This window comes from Oenanthe melanoleuca, chromosome 3, assembly GCF_029582105.1.
Source record: "Oenanthe melanoleuca isolate GR-GAL-2019-014 chromosome 3, OMel1.0, whole genome shotgun sequence".
In the NCBI taxonomy this organism is placed as follows: Eukaryota; Metazoa; Chordata; class Aves; order Passeriformes; family Muscicapidae; genus Oenanthe; species Oenanthe melanoleuca.
In genome coordinates, this window is record NC_079336.1 from 56,899,319 (window position 1) to 56,918,276 (window position 18,958).

Sequence of the window (18,958 nt, forward strand, 5' to 3'; positions counted from 1 at the left end):
CCATATTCTAACATCATATTTTAACCTGTGTTTACTTCTGGCCAGCCTTCAGTCATTCAGATAAAAAATTTCCAGAGTAGTTTTTCTGCTTCAGGCAGAAAGCTCTTGGAAAGATTTTCAACAGAAGAGCTCCGACTGTTTTTAAAAGAATGCATCACAGAAATTTAGAGAGATTTGTCAACTTTATTTAGCCAGTCATTCCTTCTAACCATTGTTATACCTTCAGGGAGTAGAGGGGAGAGTCAGAGTAGTTTTTTCATCCTGATGGAAATTAATACAGATCTACCAGCCTGCCAGAGTTGGCAAAAGTAGTTGTCAGCACGTGCTTGCAAGAGCAGCATAGAGGTTTGCTGATACAATCACTGGATACTCCCACTTTATAAAATGGGCTTGTGCCTCACCAGGCTCTGTCTGTGCCTGGGGTGATGATGATGTTGGGTGGTACTGAACACCCCTCTGGGTAGGTCCATGATTCCCACTGCCTCTGCTTTGTTGGAGGAAAAGGTATCTGGGTGTTTAATAGTCTTCCAAATTCATTAAAGCTTTGTGCCAAGGCATACTTGAGGCAATTAATGAAAAACTACTACTTTTTTACTATCATCATTCATGCAGTTAGTTCTGATAAAGTTGAGACTAGAATTTATACTTTAGTCCTTATACTTCTCTCAGGAGTGTTGATGTTGATAGGTGTGATGCCCCAAGTTTGGGAACAAGGTTCAAAAAAGAACTTTTGTCTTCTGCTTTTTTTCTTATCCTAGGTTACAGAAGATTCTCACTATAGTATTGTACTGATAATTCTTTGTTACTTTAAAGGAGCAAATATGGGATTCATGACTTTCATAGAGGAGATGTGTCTCTCTAAAAACAGCTAAGCATAAACATACTACTGGGGAATTTTATGAAGTTTGCAATAAACCAACAAAAACAAGAATATAATGCATGACATCTTCGATCTGTTTAAGAAATACTGATAACAGGTTGATGACTTGAGGGTGATGGCAAGACTAAGGTCATGCCTTAGTTATTCTGCATTAGGGTGGAAATGAAGTTGCTGCTGATATATCAACATTGCTCCAGCCAGAGTCTGAAGGCTTCATGGAGTTTGGGTTACCTCCTCCCATTTTCTTGTTCTTTCACATTTATAAGGACATTGAGAACTCTTGATTCTCCCTATCTCAAGCCCTTTTAAAATATTCATCTTGCTCAGAAAACACAAAATACTTCTCCTAGTGAGAAGTGCTTTAGATCTTTTCCTTCTCAGCCATGATCCTTGACAGGCACTAGGAGTTTTTCTGGATGGGGAAATTTTTATTTGTGCAAGTAAGGTGGAAAGGAAGAGGGAAGCACTTGCCAGCCTCTAGTGTTGGGCAAGTTAGCAGGCTAAGAAGATCAGGATTGCAGCAAATAGCTAATTGTTTGCAGAGTATAAATTATGAAGTTGTTCTAACGATCTTTCTGCTAATTTTTTGTGCTAAGCCTGATAAAGAACAATGTTTTACCACCCTTCAAACATGCATTCACATTGCACACCCAAAGGTGCATGTTGCCATGGATGTCCCTGCAGTATTTGTGGTGCACTATTCAGCACTTTCAGCCTCTTCACATTATTGGGGTAGTGTGTAAAGATGATCCCTTAACACAAGGACTGCCCATCTCAAGGCATGCTCCCAACAAAAATGCCACTAATTAAAATTTGTGAGTGGAAACGTTGTCATCTGTCAACTTCAGTCTCTTTATTTTGAAGAAAAATTATGTGAAGCTGGTTAGAGTGAACTAAAACAATTAAGTAGTTCAGGACCCTGTGTTATAAAATCTTAGATAAGAGTTAATCAGTGTGACAAATTATAGGTTTGTCTACCTGTCAGATGGAATTACTGGGGGGTGACTGGGGGAGTTTGGGTGCTGAGGTGAGAAGGAGAAGCTCCAGTGTTTCACTTTATATTTGTCTTGATGTGCTGAATTTTTTCAAAATATTCAAACAAAAGAGGCTGTATTTGGGTCCATGTTTCAGGTTAATACTTTGAAGCTGTTTTCCCCCACCATTTCTGTTGCTTTTAATCAATTATGAATGTTCTGGTGTAAATGCAGAATTGAAATACTAGGCTATTTTCTTGTGCATGATGTAAGGTCCAAAAATTTATACCAGATGACTGTTCTGGAAGAGAGGAAATAAAATACTTGGGAAAATGTAAGGGAGTATTTTCTAAAGCATATCTTCTGCATGTGTTCTGTAAAATGTAGATATTTAAATATGGTATCTATCACCAAATGTGAGTAATGAACTGTTGATAATGTTGGTAGCTTTACAGAAAATATGAGGCTTGCCTTTCTATATATGCAATTTTTTGCTGGTTTTTTTGTCAGCTTCATGGAGAATTTCACAGAAATCCCCAGCTTTTTTCAGTTTTCAGTCCTTCTGAAAGGCTTTTTTTGGGGAGGGGGCGAGCTGGTGGGGGGGATGGGGTTTTGTTTGTTTGTAGGTTTTTTGTTATTTTTTTACTGTGGCTTGGTTGGGGGTTTTTTGGGCTTTTTTCTTTTTTGGCCCTGAACATTACCAGATATTGTGTGTCTTTCCTGGGGTGTTCAGCCTGAGCTCTGACAGAATAGTGCCACTGTTGCTTTAAGCCCATAGTGTTGCTTTATATAGATCTGGCCTGATTTATAGTGTTGCTTTAAATAACAATAAGAGAGTTCATCTCCCTTTCAGGAAAGGTTTATGACTGATCTCTGCCTGGCTAGGAATGTTTATTTTTCTGAAGTTGCCTCACTGCAAAAATGTTTTGAAATTGAGAATCCCAAGCTGGTGATGGGGTTTATGCACCTATTGCTTGTGCTCTGTGCAGCTCTAATCCCTTTTGCAGTAGAAAGCTGTGGTTTGTGATGGATCTCACATACATCAGGCTCCATACTCAGCTTCTCTGTCCTTTCCCTATTGGTCATCCTGTTTTCAAAACTGTACCATTGAAGTGATCTATGGGTGTTGGCAAAACCATCAGAAGCCTCAGTAAGATTTAGTTACTGCTCTTAGTCCTTTGCAATAACACAGGCTTATTTTTATTCTCCATAGCTGCTGATGAAATAACTTTGAAATAAACAATTTGAGAAGAAACCTTTCCACCACCAGGGATAATGGCAGAAGGGGAGGGATTCACAGTGGATTGCTTCTGGGTGCTCTTAAAATGGCATGCATCAGCTTTCTTAAAAATATAAATTTTAAATGTAAATCTTAAAATGCAGCATCAGCTTTCTTGCTTGACTTTTGCTGGAGCCATGTATTGATTATGTATTAAGTTGACAGAGACTGATGGAAAAATCCTTTCTAACCCTGCACCAGGAGTCTGTGGGGCTGTGATGTGTCCTATGTGGTAGCTTGCACTTTGAAAGTGAATAAATAATGCCAACGATGGGAAGAAGCAGGCACAGGAGAAGAGATGATATGAAGCATGTAGTTTAGGACATGGAAGGGAAAGCTCTGCTCTTCCCTTTCTGGCTGCCCCATGTCTGCCTTCCTAGTATCACTTTCTGGTGCCCAGAAGGATTAGGCTGCTCCTAAAGCTGAGTCACCAACGCTTCCTGCCACTTTTCAGGAGACCTTCCTGGACAAAGGGAGACAGAGCAGCAGGAGGATCATTTGCTTGAAATCACCTGGGGCTTTTGTCACCCAACCTGTGTTAAGGAAATGGTGCCTACCTTGGTCACAGAGCAGTGGGCAAGGAGAAAGTCATGATATGGGAGTGATTTCTGTTAATGTTTAGAGACCAGGAGGGATTTTCACAGAAAGAGAATAGTTAGCCAGTCCTTGAGGCTGTTCAGAACATCTGCAGACAGAATTGTGGCTCTAGGGGCAGATGAAGCATGACCTTTTCCAGACCAAGGGCAGTGTGATTATGGTGCAGAGCTACAGTCAGGGACAGCTTACCTGCTTTTCAGGGCTAAAAGTCTCATGATCAGCCTGTGGCTGTAGGAATTTTAGTGAGATCTTAAAACAGAGTGAGGAAACTTTTAAATCAAATTTTCTCTTTGATTGTCTTTGTAGGTGAGGACACTGAAACCACTGACTGGCTGGGAGTATACCTGGTTTCAGTTGTGGTATGCACTTAATGCTGTGCACATTCCTGTCAAGTATCAGTGTCATTTCTACTTCCTTGCCCGAGCCAACTAATTCAAGACTGCAGGTCTTTGGCAGAGCTTTGCAAATGCAAATTGAACCTCCAGGCTTGGTGTGTTTATTCTGTAAAATTACAATAATTTGGAAAAAAAAAAAAAAAGACTATGAAATTCCATGAAATTCAAGGCAAGAAAATGTGAGAATTCCTAAAGAATAAAGTAAAATAAAAATTATCTCAGAAGTTTTATACTGAAAGCTTGATGTTTTGTTGGTGTGTTGTGGGGTTTTGCTCCTTCTTTTGAAGTTGAATGAAGAGGAAAGCAGAACTAATTAATGTGCATTTTTCTGGGGTTGAGTGATCTGTGTTCAGTCACACCTTCTTCAGGTAACTCAAGTGCATTAATCAATGATCATCTTTCTAATTAAACTGCTGAGTAGAGAGAGGATTTAGAGGATTATCATTAGTTTTGTGTAGAATCAGTGTATTAAGGGATTGTTAACAAGATGTTCCTTTTTCTCAGTCAAAGGTTAGGAAAAAGGCCAGAACTTCTGTTTGTTTGTTGCCTCTGAAATGCAAATCATAACAAAAATAAGAAAAAAAATCGAGTGCTTTCAGAAACACATTTTGAAAATAGCAAGAAAGATGAGGCAATAAATGCTATGGATCATCCCAGACATATGTATCTGCTTGGCTCTTCTCTGCATCTGACAGAGCAGTTAGGGTAGATCCTGAAACTTGGCTTGGGAATGGGAGATTTCCTGAAACAAACACCCAGGCACAGGGAAGTGAAGTCCAGCTCTCCTTGTGCAGACTGCTTCTGCCTTTGGGCAGAGCTGCATGCTGTGGCAGTGCCCTGCCTTTGTGGGCAGGCTGAATGGGTCTGCTCAGTCCCTTCCCAAGGACCAGAGGATTTCTGTCCCTGAGCAGAGCTGAAGCTCAGTGTGTTAATGGGCTCCCAGGAGTTGATTATATGCTGAATGAGTGAATATACTCTGTTGTGTCCAGTGTGACACATGATGCATTTAGAGTTGTTCAGTGGGGCTGAAAAAGTTGCAGGATTTTTATTTGTTTGTTTTCTGTAATCAGAGCAACTTTCCTTGGTATTACATCTGATCTGCAGACTATCCCCAAATTTCTCTAGGGGAAAGTGGGGGTATGGCAACCCAAGAAAATCACATAGAGCAAGCTGATGGACTGCTGTAGGAAGCTGCAACAGCTGCCAATGAGCTGTTCACCAGTGGTTGATGTCACAAATGAAATTAAAATCTCTCTCTCTGGTGATTGACAAGGCAAGGTCTGGAGGTATTATCCTGTAGAGCTGTTTGCAGTGCATTTTATAGGAGGGTGCTGCACTGTACATGGTTTATCTACCAGTGGCTAGCCCTGGGGGAGCCACACGAATAATAAGCGTCACTTCTCTGCTGCCTTCTTGCCAGACCTGTTGAGGTTTGGTAGCAGCTCCCTTGTGACACAGGTGTGCTGCAGCTCAAGGGAATGGAGGTGTCTGCAGAGCTGTCTTCCTGAATTGCTCAGCGCCTCATATTGTACACTGGCTTTAACCAGGGGCTATAGTTTATAATGATGGTGCCTGGCAACCCAGAAAAAAGCCCAAAAAAGCCATCAGTCAGTGTTTGCTCCCTGCCTGTGCAGACAGCACCTGCCCCGAGTCTGTACAGCCCTTCCCAGATCACAGTTGAGGAACTATATCTGCGACTTAAGTGTTGGAATTGTGTGTGTAAAGTAATTCACTCTTTGTTTACAGTGGAGCTGGAAGGGCCCCTGCTAGCTTTGTACTAAGGACTTTGCTTCAGTGCCATGCCTGCTAGCCATTTGCTGGTGTTTATTTTTGTGTACCCTCCTGTTCAGGAAAACAAAAATGTGAGTACAAGATGAATGACAAACCAAGGTTGTTACCATAGCACACACTGCCTAATCTGTGCTGTAAAGACTTTCACAGCTATGCCTACCTGTCTGTCCTTAACTAAATGACAGAGCCTAGGGTGCTGAATATGCCATGCTTGGGATTTTTGTCCTAGTTGGCAGGAGGAAAATCTCAATCTGGGACATGTGAGGTTTGTGACTATTACGTTACTACAGCAATTCTTTCTTTTTTAAGTACTACTTTATCTTCTTTTTGAAGATTTTTTTTTTTTTTAATTGATTCCTTCGGAAGTGCTTTGTCCTTGGTAGAAGTTTAATGGGAATCATTGGTATCACGGATACATTGGGGGAAAAGAAAAAGAAAGGAGTGTTGCAAGACCACTGGTATAAGATGCCCATTTCCTCCTAGCCTGCTAGAAAAAGACACCTGGATGTGTAAAGGTCTGTGTGTATAGAGCAATATTCTACCCTATGGATTTTTCTTATATTAAACCTTATTTTTCAAGATTGTACAGATCTAGGGAGATGGGTATTGCAGATCTGGCAGAGCTTTGCTGGGAAGTTTGTATTCACCATGGCAAACTTCCTCAATATTTGATGGACTGCTTGTGGGGGAGCATTGTGACCTCCCTGAGAGGTAACTTACTGGGAGTGCTGGAAGCACTTCAAAAAGCTTGGCCTCTACCCTGGCCAGGAAGTTTTCTTCAAACAGAACAGGGCATCATCCTGAATAAGTGTACAAGTAAGACCTGACTGGCAGGGAGGGATTCTTGTGATACTTTGCCATAAATCAGTTATTTCATATCAGAAGTAGTGCACCATCTGCCTGCTGTAAGTGTTGTGTTCTTGTTTCTGCCTGCTCCAATGCAGATAGAAATGTTTTAGCTGTACATTTACACATCTGTGATGACTGAGTACAGTGAGATCACCCTGGCTGTATTAGCAAACAGCTAGCTGCATTCCCCTATAGTTGTGGGCCAGCAAAAATCCAGGAGGGTCAGGTTTGTCTGTGAGGGCAGAGTTTAACACTGCATTGTTGAAATTACACATATATCCTGACATGAATCTTACATTTAGCTCTGTGCTAGGAGTCACTCCATGTCTATCAAACCCTTGGTAAAGAAGCCATGTCTGTGAAGAGCTGGAAATGTGGTTCCAGCCAGAAAGGAAAATGCTTGAGCAGCACTTTTCAGTGAGCTGGAACACAGGAAGAAAAAGGGCACTTCTCAGTTCAGGGATTTTGCTGATGAGCACAAGCTCTTGCCCCAGGTTTTGTTACTGGTGCTCAGGAACTGAGCCCCATGGTGAAGGAAGCCCTGTGTGGCTTTGAGGAGTGGAGCCATGCTGTGCCATTGTGTAGCAAAAGGAAGTATGACGAAAAATAAAGGTTGGGCTTGGTAGTGATGCTGTGAGCTTTGGGAAGGATGCTCTCTGTGACACATGGATCATGGCAGTGCTATCTGTATGCCATAGTCATGGCACTTGCAGCCTTGTCCTGCAGCTCTTGGCTCTGTGTCCTACAGCCACAATTAGGAAGGCTTTGGTGCTCTGAGCTCTGAATGTTCTGTGTAGATAGATACACCTTTCCCACCAGCAAAGCAGTCTGTGTATTGTATTTGGAAATTAACAAGTAGGGGTTTTTTGTGTAACAACTGAGAATCATTAGTTGCATTTTATTAGTTACATTTTATTACTCACATTTCCTCTTGGGTGTAACTTGCAGCCTAATACTGCTTTTTCCTTTGCTGGCCCGCTGTTATTCACCCATTTTGTATGGTGGTTTTGCAGCTTGTATTGTTTGCTATTCTGTTTGCATTTTATTTTAATGGAACAGCCCTTGTTTTCAGTGAAGTCAGTTTAGGACATTGCTCTAACTCCACTGCCTTTGGAAGCATGAGTATGATAAAATTCTTGTGCTAATTTTAATTAAGTTATATGTCAGCTTAACCATTGTAGATATCAGGATATTTTTATGACAAGATGCTTTGTGCTGTGAAGAAGCTGTTTAAAATCAGCTGTGCCAATTTGAACATCAGAGAAAATATTATAATACAGTCTGACACCTTGCAGAATGAAAATGACAGACTTCATAGAGCATGAAGTTCTCCTTGCCAGCTTTTGGGAGCTCAGTTAGTCGCTCTACTTGTTCAGTGCACAAACACTGAGGATGGTTGGTGTCTGTCTTAGCATTTTCAGGTGATGTGGGCAAAAAAGCAGCTGGTTGCTCCACTTAAAAGCAGTGTCTGGCTTTTCAGAGCCTGGCTTGGTTGGTGCAAGAAAACTTCCATGGGAGATCTTTGTACCTGATGTGCAGATGTTTTGCAGAAGTCCTGACTGGGGTTTGATAGAAGCATTAAATATGAACACATGGAAACAAGCAATCCTATTGTGGTACAGGCACAGTTTATGGTTAGCACCACTATTATAAAAAGGGACTGTGATGGTGCTGGCCTGTTTCGAGCCACCTTTCCTGGCTGAGTGTTTCCTGGATGGAAACCTGGACAGCTTAACAACAGCTCTGCTTGAAGCACATGGTTGTGTTGTTTTACTGGTTTCTGTTTTGCATTTGTACATAGAAAGAAGTTTTTAGCTGTGAGCAGTCAGTGCAGAATGCCTGAGTGAGGTATGAGTTGAGTGGAGATGTTTCTAGCTGGTTTTTTTGCATGAGAGCTGTTGGCTTCTTCACAGGAGAGGCTAATGATGTAGTTGGCAGTGGTTCAGAACAAACCTTATTTCTGTTTTCTGTATCTAGGGATACAAGTGTTAACAAAACAATTTTTGTTTTTCAGATTGCCAGTGCTACGAAAATAGGGACTTCCAGCAAGAAGTTCTTCAGCTCGTGAAGCCACAAGGACACCTCTCCCCCTTTCTGTGCTTTCACTCATGATGCAGAGAGAAAGAAGACATTTAGAGAGCAAATAAATTATGCAAGGTTTGTTTGTTTTTATTTTGATGGTTTGTTTATTTCTGAGTGGGTAAATTGCGTTATGAAACAGGCCAAGAACCAGATAGAACCAGGTTAAAATTTGTTTTAGTCCCTGGGTCTTAATGTTTCATATTGGTTGGGTGTTTTTGAGGCTTTAGAATCAACCAATAGAGAACACCAGCACAGGGGAAAATGTGAACTATTTTTTTCAAGGCAATAATCCAAATTTTAATGCCTGTGATTTCAAAATAGGTTGTATTTACAAAACTTCAGTCCAGACAAGCCTCCAAATCTGTAAACAGCAGAGATGCAGTTGATGATGATCAGATGTCTGTCTGCTGTAGTTAGAAATGTTGTGACTGGCATGAGAGTGAGAGAGAGGTGCTTTGGTTGAGGGTTTGAAAGACCTGGTACAACTGAGCTAATGATAGGGCAAGTTTCCTCCATCCTGTTTAGTTTGGTCATCTGAACTAAAAAAGGTTGTTTTAGAGATTTTGAGAGACTTAATCAAGATGTTTTTTGAACAGGTGATGACAGCCTTTATTTAACTTTCCATTATTTTTAATTGCTTCATCATTGTTTGCTGTTACTGACAGAAGAAACTTTACATTGTTTTCAATACCGTGCTACCTACTACATCATGTGTGCTACTAGTTATCACAAAATCCAGACTTGTTTGGACTTTGGAGCAGGAATCCACTGCACAACCCTGACAAAGCCACCTTTTAGGAAGGTTAGGCCTATGGACAGTGTGCACATCGCAGGGAAGAAAAATGGTTAGACCTCAACACATCCTGCTCATTCTGATTCCCCAGGAGTTTGTCCGATGTGATCACATCCACTGGCAAGGGGAGCAGTTCCAGAGGGATTCAGGCTCATTCCATGCTAGGACAGAATTGTTTTTCTTTCCTGACAAAATACTTTGGGGCAAAATTGTGCTGAATAAACAAGGGGAACCTGTTGCAGTATTACAGGATTTTTTTCCCCCGATGGGCACATGCCAGGCAGGTGATTCTTAGACCTGATTGTTATATAGTATTTGAACTCTTAAAAATTAATACCTGTGCACTCAGTTTACTTTGTAATCCACTCATCTCTTTTAAAATCAGGACATAATGGACCATTACTACATTTTGTAACAACTTAGAGTTTTGCCACATGCAAGGGACTTAGGGCACTGATGCCACAGAAGTAAATAAGCACAAACTCTGCATATGCTTTTGTTTGGCATGTGGATTATTTGGCCCATTCTTCTGTAAACAGGCTGTTTTTAATACTAGCTTATACATTCAGGATGTATTATAAAATGAAAATGGATGTGGAGGTGTGGTCAGTGTTCTGTTGAGCGTGATTACAACAGGTCTACAAGGTCTTCTGAATTCTGGAGGTTCCCTCCTCAAAAAGGTAAAGTAATACAAAGAAATACCTCAAAAATAGTCAACTTCAAACTGATTTTGATTGAAGGACAGCTATGAAACTGGCATTGATTGATACAAGTAGACTCACTATTCCAGTGTGTTGTGACATTCTTTATTGCCATAGGTTAGAAGTGTCACTGAGATTTTATACACTGCAGCACTCATACAAGTCCTAACTTGCTGTATTAGTCAATTTGTTGGGGGCTTGTGGTTTTTTTTTTTGGGTATTTTTTGTTTGTTTGACCTGTGTTGATAAAAGGAAATACTGAACCTGATTCTAAAATTTAATGACACTGCTGTCTGTTGGGGCATTTGTTCTCACACACTCCCACTGGAGTCTGCTGGTGCTTTTTGCCATGTTTCAGCGCTTTGGGAGGGATGCACTGTTTATTCCCTTGCAAGTTCTTAAGCCTTTTAGCAGTCAGTATGTTTTGTTTCGTTTTGTTTCATTGTGCCCACATGCAGCTTTCCAAAAAGCAGTGAAAACCCAGGGTGAGCTTGTCAGGGGCAGAAGGTGAATTTGCAAACCACGTGAAGGCACGAAGGAGAAAATGACTGCATACAGATTCCTAATGATAAACATACCAAAAGCATCCTGAAATTATAAAGCAGTGTGGTGCATTAAAGCTCTAATTTGCATTTTGGCTAAGGCGTAGCTGCATTTTTGGACTATCCCTTTAATTTGGTTCTTTTAATTACCTGCTGATGAGTTCCTGTGGTGGAAGCAGCAGGAGCTGTGCCTGCAGCAGTTTCCTGGCATAGTGGTTTCTATCAGACAGAGCAATGGGATTCCTAAGGTTACTTTGAAATCTGGGGTCTCCTGCTGTAAACCAGCAGACTGACACGAACAGGAATCTAATTAAAAAGGCCAAGATATTGAATAAAGCTCACAAATGCCATCTGTTCAGCTCTTCAACCTGAAATTACTCTGTGAATTGCAGTAACAAGTTTGACTGTTACTTCACTGTTGTAGCTGAATTTTGTTACAGCAGCCACCGATACAGGCAGAGTTGTGCAGGCTCTGTTAGTGTAAGAACTGCTTGGACTTCTTGAAGTATTACAGCAAAATATGTTTGGGAGATAGTGCTGGATTAAAACTTAATCTCCTGAGGAAGGCCTTGCACTGATTTACCAGGCTAGAGAATGCCTGGAAAGGGGCAGCACTCCATCTGTAGACTTTTGCAACAAATTGTTCCCAGGTTAATGTAATTAAAAACAAGGCCTGATTATTTACTTCCTTTGCAAGGGAAAGTGTTACTCATGTGGTTGATTAAAAGAGAAAATGCCAAACAAGTCTGTAGACTGAGGAGGGAAGAAACCCTGCCAAGTTTGTGACAGAATGATCGGGAAGCAATTGAATGGGAGAAGAGCCACCAGTGTCTCGATGAAAACTGTGGAATCTTAAAAATTCTCTCAGTAATGTGCAGTGTTGGTACCAACAGTGTGCATTTAGCTTTCAAGCAAAAATGAAGTAGGGACATTGCAGGAAGAAACTTTGTGGCTGTTTGGGCAAACCCCTGTGCTGTTTGTGTGTAGTATACAAGAGGAAATGTTCAAAACAGTCTGAGGAAGCAGAAGAAAACATTGGTGTACTGATGGAAGTCTTGTGGCCTGCTGTTAAGCTCTGTATCCAGGAAACAAATTCTTATTGTGGATAAACTCAGCAATTTCTTAAGAAACTGATTTCCTAAGAAAATCAATCTGCTGCTTGCACTTTTTCGTATTATCCCATAATACATAAGGCCCTAAAGACTTCAAGCTAAGATAATATTACTGTCTCCAAAGCTGGATATCTGCAGTTGCTGGCTACCCCAATTCCTAGCTGTACATTGCTTTCCCTGTTTCCTTGGTGTTCTCTGTCACAGCCTCCTGCACCATGGCCCACACATGCCCGTGCACACCCACAGCTGATCCACAGCAAGGATCACCAGCCTTACTAAAGATGACACTAAGAAGTTTGGCATGCCTGACAAAGTTTAAGGATGCTAACCTGCATCCACAGGGCAGCTCTCCATGCTGCATGTATCCAGCTTGACACCTCTATGAGCTGGCACTGCTGACTGAGTGCTGGGATGAAAGGATCAAAGTGTCACCTTTTCCCTGTGGGACTGCTGGACTGTGGTCCATGGGAGGGGAAACACTGCTTCCCAGGGGATCACACAGGGTGCTGACCTGTGACCCCACTGGGATAATCAGCAGTGTGTCTGCTCTCACTCTGCAGCCACTGAGGTGTAGCTCATCCATCATTCTGGAGAACCCATCCTGCCCTGCCACAGGGCAAGCTGGCAGGGACAAGGTGTGTGCTGGTGGTGCAGCTGATGTGCAGAGAGCATTGCCCCAGGCTTCTCCTGGTCTGTATGGCCAGGAACAGGGACAAGGTGTGTGCTGGTGGTGCAGCTGATGTGCAGAGAGCATTGCCCCAGGCTTCTCCTGGTCTGTATGGCCAGGAACAGGGACAAGGTGTGTGCTGGTGGTGCAGCTGATGTGCAGAGAGCATTGCCCCAGGCTTCTCCTGGTCTGTATGGCCAGGAACAGGGACAAGGTGTGTGCTGGTGGTGCAGCTGATGTGCAGAGAGCATTGCCCCAGGCTTCTCCTGGTCTGTATGGCCAGGAACAGGGACAAGGTGTGTGCTGGTGGTGCAGCTGATGTGCAGAGAGCATTGCCCCAGGCTTCTGCTGGTCTTCAGTAGAAAGAGTGGTGCTCTGTGTATGAGCATGGGAGCAGAAGGAGTATTTGTGTTTGTGTTTCTCTGAGAGACATTTTACTGAGGTCATTACTCTGGTAGTTTTTCTAGATGGTTGTTCTCCCTCCTGAGCCTTAGCACTGTCATCAACACTCTGTAGACATCATTGCTTGGTGTTCTCACAGCTGCTGCTCTTTGTCTCATCAGAGATGAACATCCCTGACTGAGGATGGACTCTCTTATTTACTCCACCATTCCTGTGTCCTGTGAAATCTTACAGCATGATCTACTGGTGTATAGTCTTCTACCCTGATACATCTTTTTTTTTCTTAAAATTATGAACATCAAATATTCCCTACAATCATCAGCTGAATTTGCATATGGAGTAGTCTCTTGAAAACCGTGTTATACTTTCATATTGGAGAATGACATTTTAAAATCATTTACTGTGTAATACAGGATAATATTAAATAGGATAGCAAAATCATCTTGAAAATTGGAGATCCAGAAATTAAAATCATGGGTAGTGGATATTGAGTCTTCACTTCAAACCTGAGTCAGTATTTCTTAGCATGCTTGTGCCTTGCAAAGCTTGGATGTCTTATAAGAGCATTGTGCACAGTATAAAAAAAAATATAGGGGGGTTTCATTGCTCTAAAGGATAACATTTAAGAAAACATTGTCTCTTTGTGTTTGCTGTTGCAGGCAAACTTGGTGCTTAGTCCAGTGGAAATGTTCTATGCATTTGTGTGAATGAAATTTTAATTACTGTTCTGTCTGCCTGTTGTTGGCATGGAAAAAATAATTATTGATTGAATTGAATAGAACAGGTGTGCCAAAATTGAAGTTTTTATAAAGCTAGTTTAAAGTACCTTTTATTTTTCCAAAAGGCAAATATAATGCATAATAATTCACTGTACTGGAGTTCACTGCAATTCCCTGTAGTGATACTAATCTGGTAGATATTCCTACAGTTGCAGAAGTTGCTTTTCAGGTGGCTGGGCCAGTAAATGTTGCCTCAGCTTATTCACTGAGGCTTGTGTGAAAGCTCTGTTCTTCACACATGGATACAGCTGCTGCTTAGGTTGCCCAGAGTGGGTAATTCATGTATAAATAACAGTTGTCACTGGAGTCCAGTACCTCATAAAATATATTTGGCCTTTAGGTATGTTTCTCCTGTTGGACTTATCGAGCCATTGATTTCCTGAAGTGCTGTTCCTTTGAAGTCTCCTCAGCATATCTGAGGAGGTGACAATATAGTTGCAAAACACCCTTTGACATGGGACCAGAGCCAAATGGTGCCACCCACTCTCCTGCAAGATCCCTTGCACACTGATCACTGAGGAATTTACCTCAAACCTTAAAAATACCCTACGAACAAAAAAAAAAAAACAACAAACCCACCCCAGCTTTAGGAAGTGCAGTGCTCTTGACTGAGTCACTGCAAAACTGAATTTTAATGCTGCTGATCTTTTCCTGCACTGTTAAAATGTAGCAGGTGCAAGAGCTGCTGTGCTGTTTTGCTGGGTGTGAAGCAGTGGGAAGGGCAATGTCCAAAGCTTTGTCACAGGGAGTGATAAATCAACTACCCAGGCACTGAACCTTCAGCTTGTTGGCATAACGGGGAGGGGCAGAAATTACATGGCTGAAGACATCAAAAGTAGTGATTGAAGCAATCTTAGTTATTGTTTTAGTTTTATATCTCAAAGTCTTTTCTTCTTTCTGAGTTGGCACAATGGATGAAATTCTGTTGATGTTAGCAGGAAGTTTGGCATAAGCTTTAAGGTAAGGGGACTAAGATTTCACCCACAGTGTTTTAAGGTAGTTTGAACATTAATACAGCATCTGTGTATTTTACAATTCCTTGATTTGTAAGCAATAATGTAAGTATTAGGTATCTTTCTTCGGTTACCTTAAGAAAATAATGTTTATATTTTGCAGTGGGAAGTTTCATGTAATTACAGCAAATTTTGTTTGATTTCTCAAGACTACTAGCTTCCTTTTTTTTTTTTTTTTTTTTTTTTGTGTGTGTGTGTTCAGGAAGGGATGTTTTTACTGGCAGACTAGCTAACTTAAGAGAAAAATTACGAGTACCTTGACTTAAGCTATACAGTCATAAACCAGGTATTATTTAGGAATAATGAAGACTTTTGAGGAAAACATCTGTCTTAAAAAAAAGGTGTTATGGAATCACATGGATGTTCTCCTAACTGCAGTCTTGAAACAGCTCTGCTAATTCCTTTAGTGGATAAGAAAAAGAATTACAAGAAATAATTCCATTTAAAGTCAATGTAATCTGCTTATGTAGACCCCTGTGTATTCAAATTAGTATAGAATAGTTCTGCTCTATTTTTCATGGAAAATAATAGTCTAGGGATGCCTCACAGATTCTTAGCCTATGACACCAATGTCAGATATACTTTTTAATGTACTGTGTAGAGATCTGCATGTGTGACTTTTATATGTATTATTTTCCATTAGAAGGCTGTATCATTAAGGGTGAGTGGGGATAGTAGAATACTGAATAAGAATGAAATAGTATGCTGAGATATTTCTTCATTTTCCAGCTATTTTTAACTAGTAAAATTTACTTGGATGGAAAGCAGTTTTCTATACTGTGCATTCATTTAAACCCTCATGAGGTATGTCCTAGCATTCCTTAATAAAATTCATGTTAAAATGTTATTGAGTTCATCTGGTTTCCAGGATGTGGTCTTCTGTTGCACATTGGCAAACCTGACTGGAACACAATTATTTCTTTGCATCTGTTGATGTCTCCCTGTAACCTGAATTAATAAGTGCTGTTGAGGACAGGAACTGAATTTTTGCTCTATCCATTACCTGACGTAGTTGGAGCTCGTGGGAAGGGAACAGATGCTTTTGAGCCTTAGCAGAATAACACATGCTAGCAGGATGTTATGTGAATTGTGTTAGGTTTAGTTCATAGAATCACAGAATGATGGAAATATATTGGTCGAAAGAGACTTTTAGAAAGTCCACCCCTCTGCAGTGAGCAGGGACATCCTCAACTAGATCAAATTGCTCTGAGCTCTGTCCAAGCCTGTCCTTGAATGTTGCCAGGGATGGGGCATCTGCCACCTCTCTGGGCAATCCAGTGTTTCACCGCCCTCATCATAGGAAATTTCTTCCTTATATCTAGTCTGAATCTGTCCTTCAGGTTAAAGCTAACAGCTCTTGTCCTATCAGTGCAGGACCTGCTGAAGTCTGTTTTCCTTCTTCTTGTAAGCCTCCTATCAGGAGGCAGGAAGAAGAGAAAACTTTGGCATGAAGTTTACTGCAACTTTGCCTCCAAGGACCTTCTTTTCCCCAGCCATTACTTGAGCCTTCACCTCATATTAATCTTCAGTTTTCTTGTTTTCACAGCCCTCCGTCTGTCCATACCTACTGTAGATGAACCATGGCAGGACTGAGAACCAGTACCCAATAAAGCATATTTCCAGGTCACAAATAACCAACTATTCCATACCTTCTGGCCTCGTTCATCCTTTTCTCCTCTTGGGACCCAGAAGACTGGGAGGAGGGAAATCTTTTTGGTGCTTGTTCATTCCTTGCGTCAGCAGCATCTGGGTTGTTTCAGGAGCTCAGCAGATTGCTGTGCTAGAGCTTAGGAAACGATTGTAAGATGTCTGTGTTGGTTTATTTCCTGTGTGTCATTTCCTGTGATATTTCTACAGAACAGCCCTTTCTGCTGCACAGACATAAATCATCTGTGCCATAATGATTCCATAGAAAATGGAGCAGTGTGTTACACACGCAGTGAGCCTGTAGTGCTGTCTACTAATGCTATTAAATATACTTTATATAGTGGTAGATTTCTGGAAAATCAAGAGTGAATTCCTGTGGGGGTAACAAAATAACAAATTTATGGACATTTATGTCTTATTTTGTGATAACTCTATATGTGTTTCTGTCTTTTGAAATGCTTTTGGAACAAGTTGAATTTTTAGCTAACTATGTATTCTCTAGCTTTTACATGCTGTCATTTCTTTACTGTTGCCTTTGTCCTCACCAGAATATTTTTCATTTCTTCTTAATGCGATGTGAAATTAGATCAAAGTATTAGCTAAAAGCACAGTATTGGCTGTATACCCAGTATCTCAGACTCAGTATTTATCCAGACTATATATAGCTGATTGATTAAAGTGGTTTCAGATTTTGTGCAAGTCAAGAAGCTATTTATGTGTGTTGGAATAAAAGCCATAGTGTTGAACAAAGTTTTGATTATTCCCAGAAGTTGGAAATAAAAAGTTATTTGATTTCCAAGACTTGTGTAAAATCAGTAAAGAAAGATGTATAGTAAAATCCAGGAGATGAAGAGTGGGTTTTCTAAGTTCCTTGGACTTCATGGGGAAAAACAGAGAGAATGACAATATTTTAAAATTTAGTATATTGTGAGGCCAGAAGTGATCACTGTGATCATCTAGTTTGATTTCCTGAATAACACAGACTGTGTGACCAAATTCTTTTCTTTCTAAAGAAGCAAGAGTTCCTGTATTTTTGGTTTAAAAAGAAGACTTCAGCCCTCGATAGACGGCTTCATGACTGCTGTATTTCTGCAGTTCCTCCCAAGCCCTGTTTCTGCTGCTGTTGGTCAGTGCTGGAGGCTGGCTCTCCTAACTGGTCCTAACTGGACCAGTGAGCCTGGCCCAGTGTCCCCTTCCAAGTTCACAAGCAGAATGCAATGAAATAAGCAGTATATTGTACTTCACCAGCTTCTGCTTTTCTGCATGTGTTTTGACAGACAATGCACCCCATGAAATCCTTTCCTGCTGAATTAATTATGCAGCCTAGGAGAGAAGATGCAGCAATAGTGCTTAGGAGAGCTGAGCCCTGTCCTCCCCTTGGCCATCATTCTGCCTGGAAAAGCCATACATCCATCTCTCTTCTCCTTCCCTTTCCCCTTGCCTTTGAGCACAGCAATCCCACTTCAGCACAGCACTTCTGGGTTTGTAAATGAAAATTCTCCTTTGCTGTGATAATATGCCCTGTGTGATTGTTTGGATGTACTTTGCCAGGCAGTAGCAGGTGGCATTCTGCAATAAACAGCCTGATTTTTTAACTCGTTACCATGGCAGAAAACTGTAATAATTTCCCTAGACAAAGTCTTGGCATCACTGAGCACTCTGGGGATTTTACCACCATCAAAGGGATCTGGGTCAGCATTCATCCACTGCTTATTTTGGTTTTGTTTTTAGGTTTTCTTTCCTTTCTCCCTCTGACCTTTGCAACTTTGAGGCAGATTTGCCCTCCTGGGACAGAGATGGCAATCCAATTGTATTGCTGAGTGTTGCCTCCTGCAACAAACTGTTTGAGTTATTAACAGTCCTGGTCAGAACCATTTCATTAGTTAAAGTGTTGTGAAATTTTAGTACTGAGGTTTTATAACTGAAAGGATTTGGAAACTTTAGTTACAGAGTCACTGGTTCTGTCTAGACTGTGGAAAGAAAAGAGTGAGTGTTACACTGTGAAGTGGTAGCTTAGTTTTTGGCAAGAAGTAACTAAATATCCTAAGAAAACTGTCTTTGTCATGAAGATCAGTTCATATATAAATGCACAACTGTACTGTCAGCTAGCGGATGTTCATTCCAAACACTTCCACGAGGACTGTATGGAAAATTCATACTGTGGATTTTCCCAAAATGTAGTCTAAATCTGAGAAGGCTATTTTAAAGCAAATACAATATTAAAACGTTTCAAAGCCATTAGTTTTAAACTGTGCATTATTTATATGGAAAATATTGCTTTTTCCTATTTCATGTAAAAATTAATCCAACCTGCTGACACTTGCAACAATCCTTTTTTGTTTCAATTTGGCAGTCAGTTACTGGAGGCTTTTAGCACCATTGTAAGGGATAATGAGGTCATTTTCCTCCCACATTGCTATTTTTTGCTAATTTGTCTGTATATGTAACCTTCCTA

The 18,958-nt window shown here is 40.9% G+C and overlaps 1 protein-coding gene across 2 annotated transcripts in view; it reads left to right on the forward strand.

Moving 5' to 3' along the window:
* TIAM2 (TIAM Rac1 associated GEF 2) overlaps window positions 1–18,958 on the forward strand; it is a 164,671-nt gene that overhangs the window by 21,252 nt on the left and 124,461 nt on the right. For both annotated transcript variants that reach the window (XM_056487234.1, XM_056487235.1), the window contains exon 2: window positions 8,780–8,922. The gene's annotated coding sequence lies outside the window, so the exon portion shown is untranslated. The remainder of the gene's footprint in view (window positions 1–8,779; window positions 8,923–18,958) is intronic.